The sequence below is a fragment of the Podarcis melisellensis genome, assembly GCF_964234715.1.
Source record: "Podarcis melisellensis genome assembly, chromosome: 12".
Classification (NCBI taxonomy): Eukaryota; Metazoa; Chordata; class Lepidosauria; order Squamata; family Lacertidae; genus Podarcis; species Podarcis melisellensis.
Genome location: NC_138544.1, coordinates 57,763,458 through 57,775,078, shown reverse-complemented (window position 1 = coordinate 57,775,078; position 11,621 = coordinate 57,763,458). Strand labels below are relative to the sequence as shown.

Below are 11,621 nucleotides of genomic sequence, written 5' to 3'. Positions count from 1 at the left end.
ATTGCAAAATTAAGGAATGCTAGAATGATGCTGGATTGAAATTAAGCAGTTTCCAGCTGTGATGTTTTAAGATATATGAAAAATTAAGACTTTGAAATAAGCAAAATTAATGGTGAGAATTAATAATTTGCTGAGTTAATAATTGGAACTGGAATATAAGAAAGGGAGGTATGAGGAGGTCTGGAAAACAAGTTAAAAGAAAATAAGTATATGGAAATTTTATGTGTTTTTATTTTTTCTGTTTTTGTATTTTTTGTGTATTTTGTATTTTTGTTTTTTCTTTTTGTTTTGTAATGTATTTCTTTGGGGAAAGTTTAATAAATATTTATTAAAAAAAACCAACAGATATGTTTAAGACGGCCCTGACCAAAGCAAATGATGGAGACAAAGCGGCTGAGACGCCTAATCCTTTACAACGAGTGTCAGATGCTGTTGTGGTTGCTCGAGAGTAACTAGGCAAAACTCCGGCCTGTCTTTTACTGGCTTTATTCTTGGTGCAAACTATTTACAGCGAAGAGCGTCGTAAGTTCATGTCCGGCTCAATCGCTAGGAGAATCTGAGAGTGGAAAACCCAAGAATTACCAACAGTAGAAGAATGGATTTTTCAGAGCTAGCCGACCTAACCGGAACAGTCCGCGACCAGAAGGAGGAGGAATATCAGGAAGAATGGAATAAATTTAATGATTATTTAGTTAATTTTTTTAAGTTAAATTAACCAGAAATAGCTTGCAGATACTTAATAGGATTTTATTTATGTTAAGTGATGAATTAATATGTTTAATTATATAAGGTGAAGATTTAAGGATGTTAATGTTTAGGTTAAATTTCATAAAAATTGGGATTTGGAAAACGGTTAAAAGGACATGCAATGAAATTCAACCAAGGGGAAGCAGGGAAGTCACTTAACAAAGTTAATAACTGTGATTTCCAATAAGGCTATGATTTATGTTTGTTATGATTGTTTGTCTTGTGTGTTTGTTTGTTTGTTTGTTTATAATATTGTGAAAACCAATAAATTTTTGGTAAGTTCATGTCCAGCTCAATCACTAGCAGAATCTGGGAGTGGTCGGTTTTTGTACCTCCCCCATCAGAAAAGTTGCGTCACCCCCAGCCTTTTCCGCCCCTCCCTGCACCGAAGACTACTGCGCAAAATGGGCGCTGGCAAGGGCGCGCTTCCTGCCTCTCCAGTTTGCTCAGGCTCAATGTTAAGGCTCTCCCTAGCATCCTCTGGCCCTTGCACCTCTTCTCCACTCGAGTTGGGGCTTCCCTCTTCCCCAAAAGAGGAACTGCTTCGCAATAATAATAATCATCATAATAATTTATTATTTATACCCCGCCCATCTGGCTGAGTTTCCCCAGCCACTCTGGGCGGCTTCCAATCGAGTGTTAAAAACAATACAGCATTAAATATTAAAAACTTCCCCAAACAGGGCTGCCTTCAGATGTCTTTTAAAAAGAAGATAGCTGCTTATGTCCTTCACATCTGAAGGGAGGGCGTTCCATAGGGCGGGCGCCACTACCGAGAAGGCCCTCTGTCTGGTTCCCTGTAACCTTACTTCTCGCAATGCGGGAACCGCCTTAAGGCCCTCGGCGCTGGACCTCAGTGTCTGGGGGGGTTGAAGGATGGGGGTGGAGACGCTCCTTCAGGGATACAGGACCGAGGCCGTTTAGGGCTTTCAAGGTCAGCACCAACACTTTGAACTGTGCTCGGAAACGTACTGGGAGCCAATGCAGGTCTCTCAGGACTGGTGTTATGTGGTCCCGGCGGCCACTCCTAGTCACCAGTCTAGCTGCCGCATTCTGGATTAATTGCAGTTTCCGGGTCACCTTCAAAGGGAGCCCCACGCAAGATTTTCGGAGGCTCCCTATAACACATCTGCCCTTCCGTCTCTCGCCTCTGAGCTGATGGCAGTTCCCTGACAACGAGGTATAGACTGCTGCTGCAAGATCCCGACCAATCTCACAAAGGAGGAAGGCGAGAACTCCAAACGAAAGGAAAACCATACTTTTGTACATTTAAAGACAGGTTTTCAACAATTTAATGACCAGATATGTTGCTCTGGGAGACAGATATTTGGGGAGGGGAGCATAAAACATAAATCTGAACAGTGGAGAACACAAAATAGATTGCCCATTCAGAGAGACACTTAAATTACATCAGAAATCTGGGCTTAAAATATTCACTACACAAAAGAGAGAGAGATGTTCCGGTTATTGTGTCAAGGTACGACATCTACCTTCCATTCCGGTTTAGTCTGTGTAGATGTTTTTCAAGCACCAAGAGAGCTCAAACACCGACAGGAAATAATGCCACAGAGACGGGCATGATAATGAACGCAATAAAATGGACACAGAGGCACTAGCGTGGTCTACAAGTCCTGGCCAGCTGCTTGGAAAACTACAGGACTATATGGGGACCACTCTGCCTTATTTCAAAGCCCCTTGGTGGAATCATCTCCCCCCCCCCAAAAAAGCAACTGAGTGGCGATTACGTACTACACAACAGCACGTCTGCAAAGGGACCAAGGAGATTCTTGTTGAAAATGCAGCGGATCCACACTAGGTAGTTTGTGAAGGGCTTGATGTTGTCCGAAAAGGTGTGGTTCTGATGGGACAAGGTGTAAGGCACGTACGTGTTTTCCCCTTGCTCCTGTATCCACACTTCGTATTTCACTTCCCTGACCTTCAGGTACTTCAGGTTCCAAGGGATCTGCCAGGAGACAGAGAGTTTGGCTTCGCTGGCGCCCTGGACCGAGGTTTGGCACTTGGCACCTCTGACTTTGCCCGGGTAGAGACCGCTGGTCCACGCCTGCCTCTTAGGCCCAGGTTTCGTCGTCACGGACTGCCTGACCACCTGGATCAGGGAAGCAATGTTGACTTCTGTGTCCTGGTAGATGCGGAAAAGCCATTCTGGGTTCCGGCAGCAGAGGTGCCGGGGAACCTCACTGCTCTGCAAGATACGGTCCTGCTCCGCCTTGTCTAAGTGGGCGATCCCTCCTTGATCCCAGGGCCTGTCTGGATAAGTGACCGTGTTCTCCTTCTCGGTGTTCTGCCAGGCGACGTACTGGAGGTCCATGCCAGGAAGGGCACACAACGTTTTGTAAGGTGTGTAATGCTCAGGGTTTACGGCGTACGGGAAGAGCTCCACCACAGTGGCTCCTCTGGGAAGGAAGAGGGACATTGCGAGCTGCGCTCCGTGCATGCTGACTAGCATGGAGGCATTGCTGATCAGGCGCACGATATCCGAGAATGCGTGGTCTTCGATGGAAACGGTAATGGTTTTCATCTGAAATTCCTGGGCGAGCGCCAGAATGAGTTCCGCCTCGTTGAGGATTAACCTGTTTATGGTTCGGCTAAATACCACAATATATTCTTCAGTGGCCGTCCCTTCCAAGCTCACGTTCAACTTCTCGGTCATGAATTTGGCGAACTGGCGGATCTCGTTCCCGGAGACCAGGATGTTGGCTTTCGGCCCCTGTGGCTGGACAAACCCGTACTGGTACCAGGTGGTGGTTTTGGACAGTCCCACGTACGACTTGGTGAAGCAGAGGAGACGGCCCAGAGTCTTAAGCTGTTCTCTTAACAGCGGCTGCTTGCTGCTCAGCAGTTTGTACAGCTCAAAATGCAGGCCTTCGCTAAAGCCTTCCATGAAAAACAACCTGGCCTCCTGGTCCAAATCTGGGAACTGCTGCATGGTGTAGAAGATCGGGAGGAGATCATCGTGAAAAACATGCATCAGGTTGTCCGGGTTGAATCGGTTGAGGATCAGGGCCACGTCGGGGACAAACACTGGCTTTGGCATAAATTTAAGGGCCGCGGCTGGCAGTTCCACGAAGTTGAAGTACTGTGTGTTGTGGTCTTCCACCGAGGAGAGATCAAGTAGGGCAGGCTGGAATCTCCTGGAGCCCAAGTGGGGGAGCATGATGGAGGAGTTGCTGTGGAAGAAGATGAATTCTTCCGCCTCTGTGGAATAGCAGAGGGATTCAAAGCGGCAGATCCGATCCGTGTGGATCTTGCCGGTGCAAACCATCCTGGTGCCATCTTGCAGCAGGTCTTGAAGAGCAGCCTGATAGTCAATGCGGACCTGAGAGAGCTCCTGCGTCTGGCGAGTGAGGAGCAACTCCTCTTCCAAGACAGAGACGTGGTCTTGCAGCTTGACGTATTTCCACAGCACAGCCGCAAGGACACACACTAGCAAGGCGTTAAACACGGAGGCAATGTTCATTCTGGAGCCAAGTCTTATCAGGCGGGCAGGTGGCGGGCGCAAAGGAAGAAGGAGGCATCATCAGTCCTCTTCAACATTGTGGAACGAGATCTAAAGTAAGAGGGAGGAGAGAGAGAAAGCCGGAGGAAAATCAAATTCAAGTTTTGTAATGTTTCTGTAGTCAGTCAGTCAGTTTTATTGCACTTAGGCAAAGGCTGCCGCAGTGTACACAGAATCATTCAACAATTAAAAGAAAATACGCTAGACTAATACAAAAAAACTTAAAACATTTGTATTATCAAGACATTACCTACTCTAAAGAGAGCTATAAAAATAATATTTTATAAAATATTATCAAGACATTACCTACTCTAAACAGAGTTATAAAAATAAAAATTATTGTTTAAGATATTAAACAATAAAATTTATAGGCTAAAATCACCACATGCACACTAATATATTAAAAAATAATGTTAATTAATACAACGTGCAATTATATCCGGAGTTTGGTGATAAAGACAGAATATAGCTTGATTTAGATAGGGTCAAATAAATTCATCTCCTTTACAGTTGGTGGCTATCTTGGCTATATAATTTGGTTTAATTTTCCTAGCGGCAGTTGCAAAGAGTGCTACACGCCAGGTCACATACTTATCTGTGTCTGCGAGGAGATATAAAATCATGTCAGAGGGGTTCTGGCCTGGGGACCTTGTCCTTATAGGTGCTAAAAATCATTCTCTGGCTTCATTATATAAGGGGCAGGTCAAGATATGATGCATATGGTCCTCTACTTCAGGACTTCTCCTAATGCAAACACGTTCGTTTGTTGGTATGCCTCTGTGTCTCCCATCTCTATAAGCCGAGTTTATTGTATTTAATCGTAACTCTGTAAAAGCTTTCCGAAGTTGTACAAAAGTCAGTTCATTAAAATAAGGTGTATGTTCATGGGCCTCTCTAAGATTAAAATATAATGGGGTGCATGTATATATGTACATAGAGTTTAGGTCGTTTTTGGTTGCCACTGCCCTTATGGTTCGTTTAAAGATATTTTTTGGGGAATATAAGGGAAGTTCTTTGATCCTCGGTCACTGAGAGGTCATATTTGCCCAATAATGTTCCTGTAAAAGGTAAAGGGACCCCTGACCATTGGGTCCAGTCGTGGCCGACTCTGGGATTGCGGTGCTCATCTCGCTTTATTGGCCAAGGGAGCCGGCGTACAGCTTCCGGGTCATGTGGCCAGCATGACTAAGCCACTTCTGGCAAACCAGAGCAGCGCACAGAAATGCCGTTTACCTTCCCGCCAGAGTGGTGCCTATTTATCTACTTGCACTTTCGAACTGCTAGGTTGGCAGGAGCTGGGACTGAACAACGGGAGCTCACCCTGTTGCGGGGATTCGAACCACCAACCTTCTGATCGGCAAGCCCTAGGCTCTGAGGTTTAACCCACAGCGCCACCCGCATCCCAATGTTCCTGTTAAGTTCCATTTAAAAAAGAAAGTAGGTTGATATATTTCTCAGCTTCGATGCAAAAAGGAAGATGTGCAGATAAAACTCAGTCCTTTTTTGGCTGCACAAAACCGATTCCTCTCTTATTTTAGCAGTGCCACTCTGTTGTGCAAAAGCACATGTCACACTGTAGAATGATGCACAGATGTGACTGAACGGCTAACAAACAGAACATTTATTTGCCAAGCTCTGTCTTATGGGGCAAGAATTTTCTGAATTTATGGAGAGAGCGCACAAAACCATTCGCTACCTGAATTTTGAATGACAGAGTCCTAGGAAGACCACACGATTCCCCCCCCCAAAAAACGGTGGGGTCATCTCCAGTAAATGCATTCATCCCACATGAAGGTAGGAGCTTCTAACATAAAGAACAGTGTACCTTGTCATGCAATTAAATCATACACATTCATAGCTAAGCAGTGCCTTTTTTTCCCCTAAAAAAAAGAGGTGCTGGTAATCATCATTAAAGAAGATGCCACACTTTTTAACAACAAAAAAGAGGTGCCAGTACTGCGTATCCTTGAGTACTCCCTGCAAAAAAAGCACTGCAGCAAAGAGACTTTAACATACCTGCCAAAACCTGAAAATTCAAAGCGAGTTGATTTCAGCACTTAAACACCTGGACTAGCCTCATATTCCTTGCAGTTTGCGGCCGTGAAAGAAATATTACGACTCGTGCAACACGTTGGCGACTAACAGACACACAATAATTGCCAAAACGATTATGCATTCTTTATCAATCTTCTGAGAAAAATACGCAAAGCCACAGAGACTTGCGAACTAGCCAACCGAAGATGAACCTATAATGTCTGATTTCAATGGATTTTTCCAAGTGCAACTTGATTCAGTCTTTTGTTTTCTTTATCTTTTTAGATAAGTTCATGAAGATACCAACAAAAGGTTAGGTTCGGTGTTATTCACAATACCGAGAGATGCTAGTGGAGTTGTAGATGGATGTTAATGAAGTTGTAGACAATGAAGTTGTAGACGACAGGGTGCCGGCGTTTTACACCTGTTTCTCCCTAGCAGTCCAAATAATTTAGAGGCCAAGGCAGCCCTTTAACCGGGGCTTGCAGGTAGCCCACTCCCAAGGTAGTTTTCCGGGCTTCTTCAGTGGTCTAATCTCAAAGCCTTGATACGTATATTGATGTTCAATTTCATAGAGCATACTATTTCTTGCCTTAAGCTTAAGAGACCGATTTGCTGAAAATGAAACAAACAAACAAACAAGATAAATTAGGGACTTGTAATATCTGCATTTATTTCAATCACATCGCTATTCTGTATGGTAAAACCTCAGGTCACAACATTTCCCAATAATGCCAGAGTTCCTTAGTTGTTGCTTTACTTTGTTCTCAGTAACAGATGAATAGTAGGCCTCTTGTGTCATGTTCAGGGTCAATGAAATGGCAAATAAGGTAAAGGTAAAGGGACCCCTGACCATTAGGTCCAGTCGTGGACAACTCTGGGGTTGCGGCGCTCATCTTGCTTTACTGGCCGAGGGAGCCGGCGTACAGCTTCCAGGTCATGTGGCCAGCATGACTAAGCCGCTTCTGGCGAACCAGAGCAGCGCATGGAAACGCAGATGGAAGTTAATGAAGTTGTAGACAATGAAGTTGTAGAGACAGGGTGACGGCGTTTGGCACCTGTTTCACCCTGGCAGTCCAAGTAATCTGTTCGCCCCCAATGGGTCCCTTTAACCAGGGCTTGCAGGTAGCCCACTCCCAAGGTAGTTTTCAGTGGTCTAATCTCAAAGTCTTCATACGTATATTGATATTCAATTTCATAGAGAATACTATTCCTTGCCTTAAGCTTAAGAGACCGATTTGCTGAAAATGAAACAATAAAGAAATAAATAAGGGACTTGTAATATCTGCATTACACGCGGGTGGCGCTGTGGGTACCACTCCAGCGGAAAGGTAAACAGCATTTCCATGCGCTGCTCTGGTTGGCCAGAAGCGGCTTAGTCCTGCTGGCCACATGACCCGGAAGCTGTACGCCGGTTCCCTTGGCCAATAAAGCGAGATGAGCACTGCAATCCCAGAGTCGGCCACGACTGGACCTAATGATCAGGGGTCCCTTTACCTTTATTTTAATATCTGCATTTATTTCAATCACATCGCTATTCTGTATGTTAAAAGCTCAGGTCACAACAGTAATGCCAGAGTTCCTTAGTTGTTGCTTTACTTGTTCTCAGTAACGGATGCATAGCAGGCCTCTGGTGTCATGTTCAGGGGCAATGAAATGGCAAACACGGCTCAGCAAAATGAATATAAAGTGGTACACACTGGAACAAAATATATTCTGCACTGCTACTTCATAAATAGGGACGCAGGTGGCGCTGTGGGTTAAAGCCTCAGTGCCTAGGACTTGCCGATCGAAAGGTCGGCGGTTCGAATCCCTGCGGCGGGGTGCGCTCCCGCTGCTTGGTCCCAGCGCCTGCCAACCTAGCAGTTCGAAAGCACCTCCGGGTGCAAGTAGATAAATAGGGACCGCTTACCAGCGGGAAGGTAAACGGCGTTTCCGTGTGCGGCTCTGGCTCGCCAGATGCAGCTTTGTCACGCTGGCCACGTGACCCGGAAGTGTCTCCGGACAGCGCTGGCCCCTGGCCTCTTAAGTGAGATGGGCGCACAACCCCAGAGTCTGTACGGGCAGGGGTACCTTTACCTTTACCTTTACTTCATAAATACACTGATGGGGGTATGAGATGGCAGTGACCTGGCAGGAAATAACTCTTGGGGTCATGAGGACGAGATGGTGGGACAGTGTTCTTGAAGCTACCAGCATGAGTTTGACCAAACTGCAGGAGGCAGTGGAAGACAGGAGGGCTTGCCGTGCTCTGGTTCATGGGGTCACGAAGAGGCGGACACGACTAAATGACTAAAGAACAACAACAACAATCTCATATTTGCTCCTTGTCTTCACTACCTGGAAAATACTGCAATATACACAGATTTAGACCATATTTTCCCCCATTAAAAGGACTGGGTGTTAACAGCCAAGTCAAATTTCAGATTCAGTGAAATAAGAAAGGAACTCTACGGGTGCTAAGATATGCATATTAATTTCCCTTCCCTCTTTCAGGAGCTGTTCTCAAATACTGACATTTCCATGCCCAACAGTTAACATCTATCCATCAGAGAGAAATGGAACCCTTTTATAATTCAGCAGCCCTCTAAACATATCCCATTCCTGCGTCTGCCATGATCAATTGTGCATTTATCCTTCGTGAAACACTTACCGTGTAAACTGTGCTATTCCCTGCACAGCTCATCTAGCCCGGATGCAATACTGCAAGCACTGTAGATCTCCCTCTTTCCAACAAAAATAAATCAATCTGGATTTTGCACTCAAATCAGGATCTTGCAATCCCCGGCTGCTCCATAATGCCATCAAAACAACAGCTTAATAAGAACAGAGGAGGATTTATTTGCACGTCCAGAATGACAGTCTAGAGACAAACGTTTGATTCCAGAACTCTGGCATAAGTGGCAGTGATCAGACAAGCGATCCCCTTGCCACTGGCCGCCTCCGAAACCTGTAACCCCCTCTACCAGCTAGGCGCCAAACCTCTCCCTTCCCCTGCCATGGAAGATGTTGCTGTTTTTGCTGGGCAACCTAGCAGTTCGAAAGCACGTCAAAGTGCAAGTAGATAAATAGATACCACTCCAGCAGGAAGGTAAACGGCGTTTCCGTGCGCTGCTCTGGTTTGCCAGAAGCGGCTTAGTCATGTTGGCCACATGACCTGGAAGCTGTATGCCGGCTCCCTCGGCTAATAAAGCGAGATGAGCACCACAACCCCAGAGTCAGCCACGACTGGACCTAATGGTCAGGGGTCCCTTTACCCTTAGGGCACTGCAGCAGGGGACGCGGGTGGCGCTGTGGGTTAAACCACAGAGCCTAGGACTTGCCGATCAGAAGGTCGGCGGTTCGAATCCCCGCGACGGAGTGAGCTCCCGTTGCTCGGTCCCAGCTCTGCCAACCTAGCAGTTCGAAAGCACGTCAAAGTGCAAGTAGACAAATAGGTACCACTCCAGCGGGAAGGTAAACAGCGTTACCGTGTGCTGCTCTGGTTCGCCAGAAGCAGCTTAGTCATGCTGGCCACATGACCCGGAAGCTGTACACCGGCTCCCTCGGACAATAAAGCGAGATGAGCACCGCAACCCCAGAGTCGGCCATGACTGGACCTAATGGTCAGGGGTCCCTTTACCTTTAGGGCACTGCAGCAGTCCTCTTCTCCTGGCCTCAGAAGCGCATCCTCTGTGCAACTTTTTCCATGCAGAAGCTTGCAAGAATTGAAGCAAAAGGGTCTCCTCTGCCTGTCTAGTTTTTGTTCATGCAGGAAAAGGCAGGTGCATGCAACTGGGGGTCCTTGCATGCGCTCCCCGGTTTGCAGCACTTGCTTTCTCATCAGCCACAGCTCCCCAGCGGGACACAAACTTGCTCATGCTCAGTGCTAGCATGGTTGGGCAAGCCATTCTGACAGCAGCCCAGATGCATGCTGGGGGTTGTAGTTCTCCTTATTCTCCATATGTTTGCCTGGTGTTATCCAGAGAGGAAGGGAAGAAGAAAAATACACAAGCAAAGGCAATGATGGACAACTCAGTTTCCGATTTCGGCTGAGTGGCTGCAGGTGTGTTCTTTTAATTCTGTTTGATTGTTTTTGTTTTGCACCTTTTGGCCACACAATGCATAATTACTCTTTAATGAAATCCCCTCTATACAAAAAGCTGACCGAATATGCCGAATTAGATGGTCTATCAGAAAAAAGAAAGACTAAATCAAAACAGGAATTTGTTTCAAAATGGGAGGTTTTCAAATAATATTTGAAAAATAAATATAAATTCTGTTGCAGCATTTGAGGAACTTCAGTAATAGTTGCAAGCCAGATATAATAAATTAGATATATTAAGAAAAAGTTTAATTATGATAAAAGTGTGTATTGGCAGTAAGTAATAGGAAATCGAAATATGGAATGGACGGGAGATTGGGTCTTTAGTGTTAAGACCAATATATGTTTTATTGATGGTTAAGAAAATTATGTCTCTGTGGTTATTCCTGTGTGCAATTTGGTATTTGTGTTTTTTCTTCTTCTTGTTATATCAATAAAAATTAAAATTAAAAAATAATAATGCATAATTACTCTGGACATTAAGATGTTAGTGAAGATACAAAATTAAGATGCATCTTATGTTTTTGATAGCTGAACTGTTCGGTTAAAAAATCAAACCATGTAAAAAAACAACTCAGTTTCTGATTTCAAGCAAGAGATCACAGGGGTTTTACACCAGAACTTTTTTTCAGCTCCACTCAGCAGACAAATTACAGCATGTATTATGATGTGGTTTATTTCTATACTGCTTTTGGGCCCAAAGACGAGGGGAAAGGAGAAGGAAGAGCATGTCGATGCGAAATAAAATTTAAAAAAAACCCACTCACACTACAATCAATCGATTGAAAGGATATAAAACGACAAAACTACAACATGCCCATCAGTCACATTGGTTTTCACCTTATCACGCAAGTTTATTTGCATTGGTGCTTCTACCTCATTGCACGGCACACCTGTCTGGAATTAGAAACTGAGGGAAAGGTGAGAGGCTTTAGGCATTTTGGCTCCTCTTCTGCCCGAACTGATTCCCTCAGGGGCTGTTCCGCCTTCACCAAATGGTTCCAGTTTTTAAAGTCTCCAACTTGGGCAGCTTTGAAAGAAGACTGGAGAAGTCTGCCTGCACAGCTTAGCTGGTTAGAGCATGGTGCTGAAAATGCCAAGGTTGCAGATTCAATCTTCACTGGGACAACTGCATATTCCTGCGTTGGACTAGATGATCCTTAGGGTCTCTTCCAACTTTACCGTTCTGTGATTCTGGAGTTCCTGGAGGAGAGAGAGCTATCAATGACTACCAGGCAG

The 11,621-nt window shown here is 45.2% G+C and overlaps 1 pseudogene across 7 annotated transcripts; it reads right to left on the bottom strand.

The window, feature by feature from the left end:
• Nucleotides 1–2,006: 2,006 nt before the first annotated feature.
• Nucleotides 2,007–10,175, bottom strand: LOC309353188 (protein O-linked-mannose beta-1,4-N-acetylglucosaminyltransferase 2 pseudogene; annotated as a pseudogene). Of its 7 annotated transcripts, none has more exons than XR_014173354.1 (5): nucleotides 9,921–10,163; nucleotides 8,952–9,114; nucleotides 6,281–6,913; nucleotides 5,233–5,322; nucleotides 2,007–4,317 (listed from the first exon to the last, which is right to left on the bottom strand). The product of XR_014173354.1 is annotated as a protein O-linked-mannose beta-1,4-N-acetylglucosaminyltransferase 2 pseudogene (transcript). The 7 variants fall into 7 exon arrangements; XR_014173358.1 differs by having other exon boundaries at nucleotides 8,952–9,024; XR_014173355.1 differs by lacking the exon at nucleotides 5,233–5,322 and having other exon boundaries at nucleotides 2,007–4,315.
• Between the last annotated feature and the right edge of the window lie 1,446 nt (nucleotides 10,176–11,621).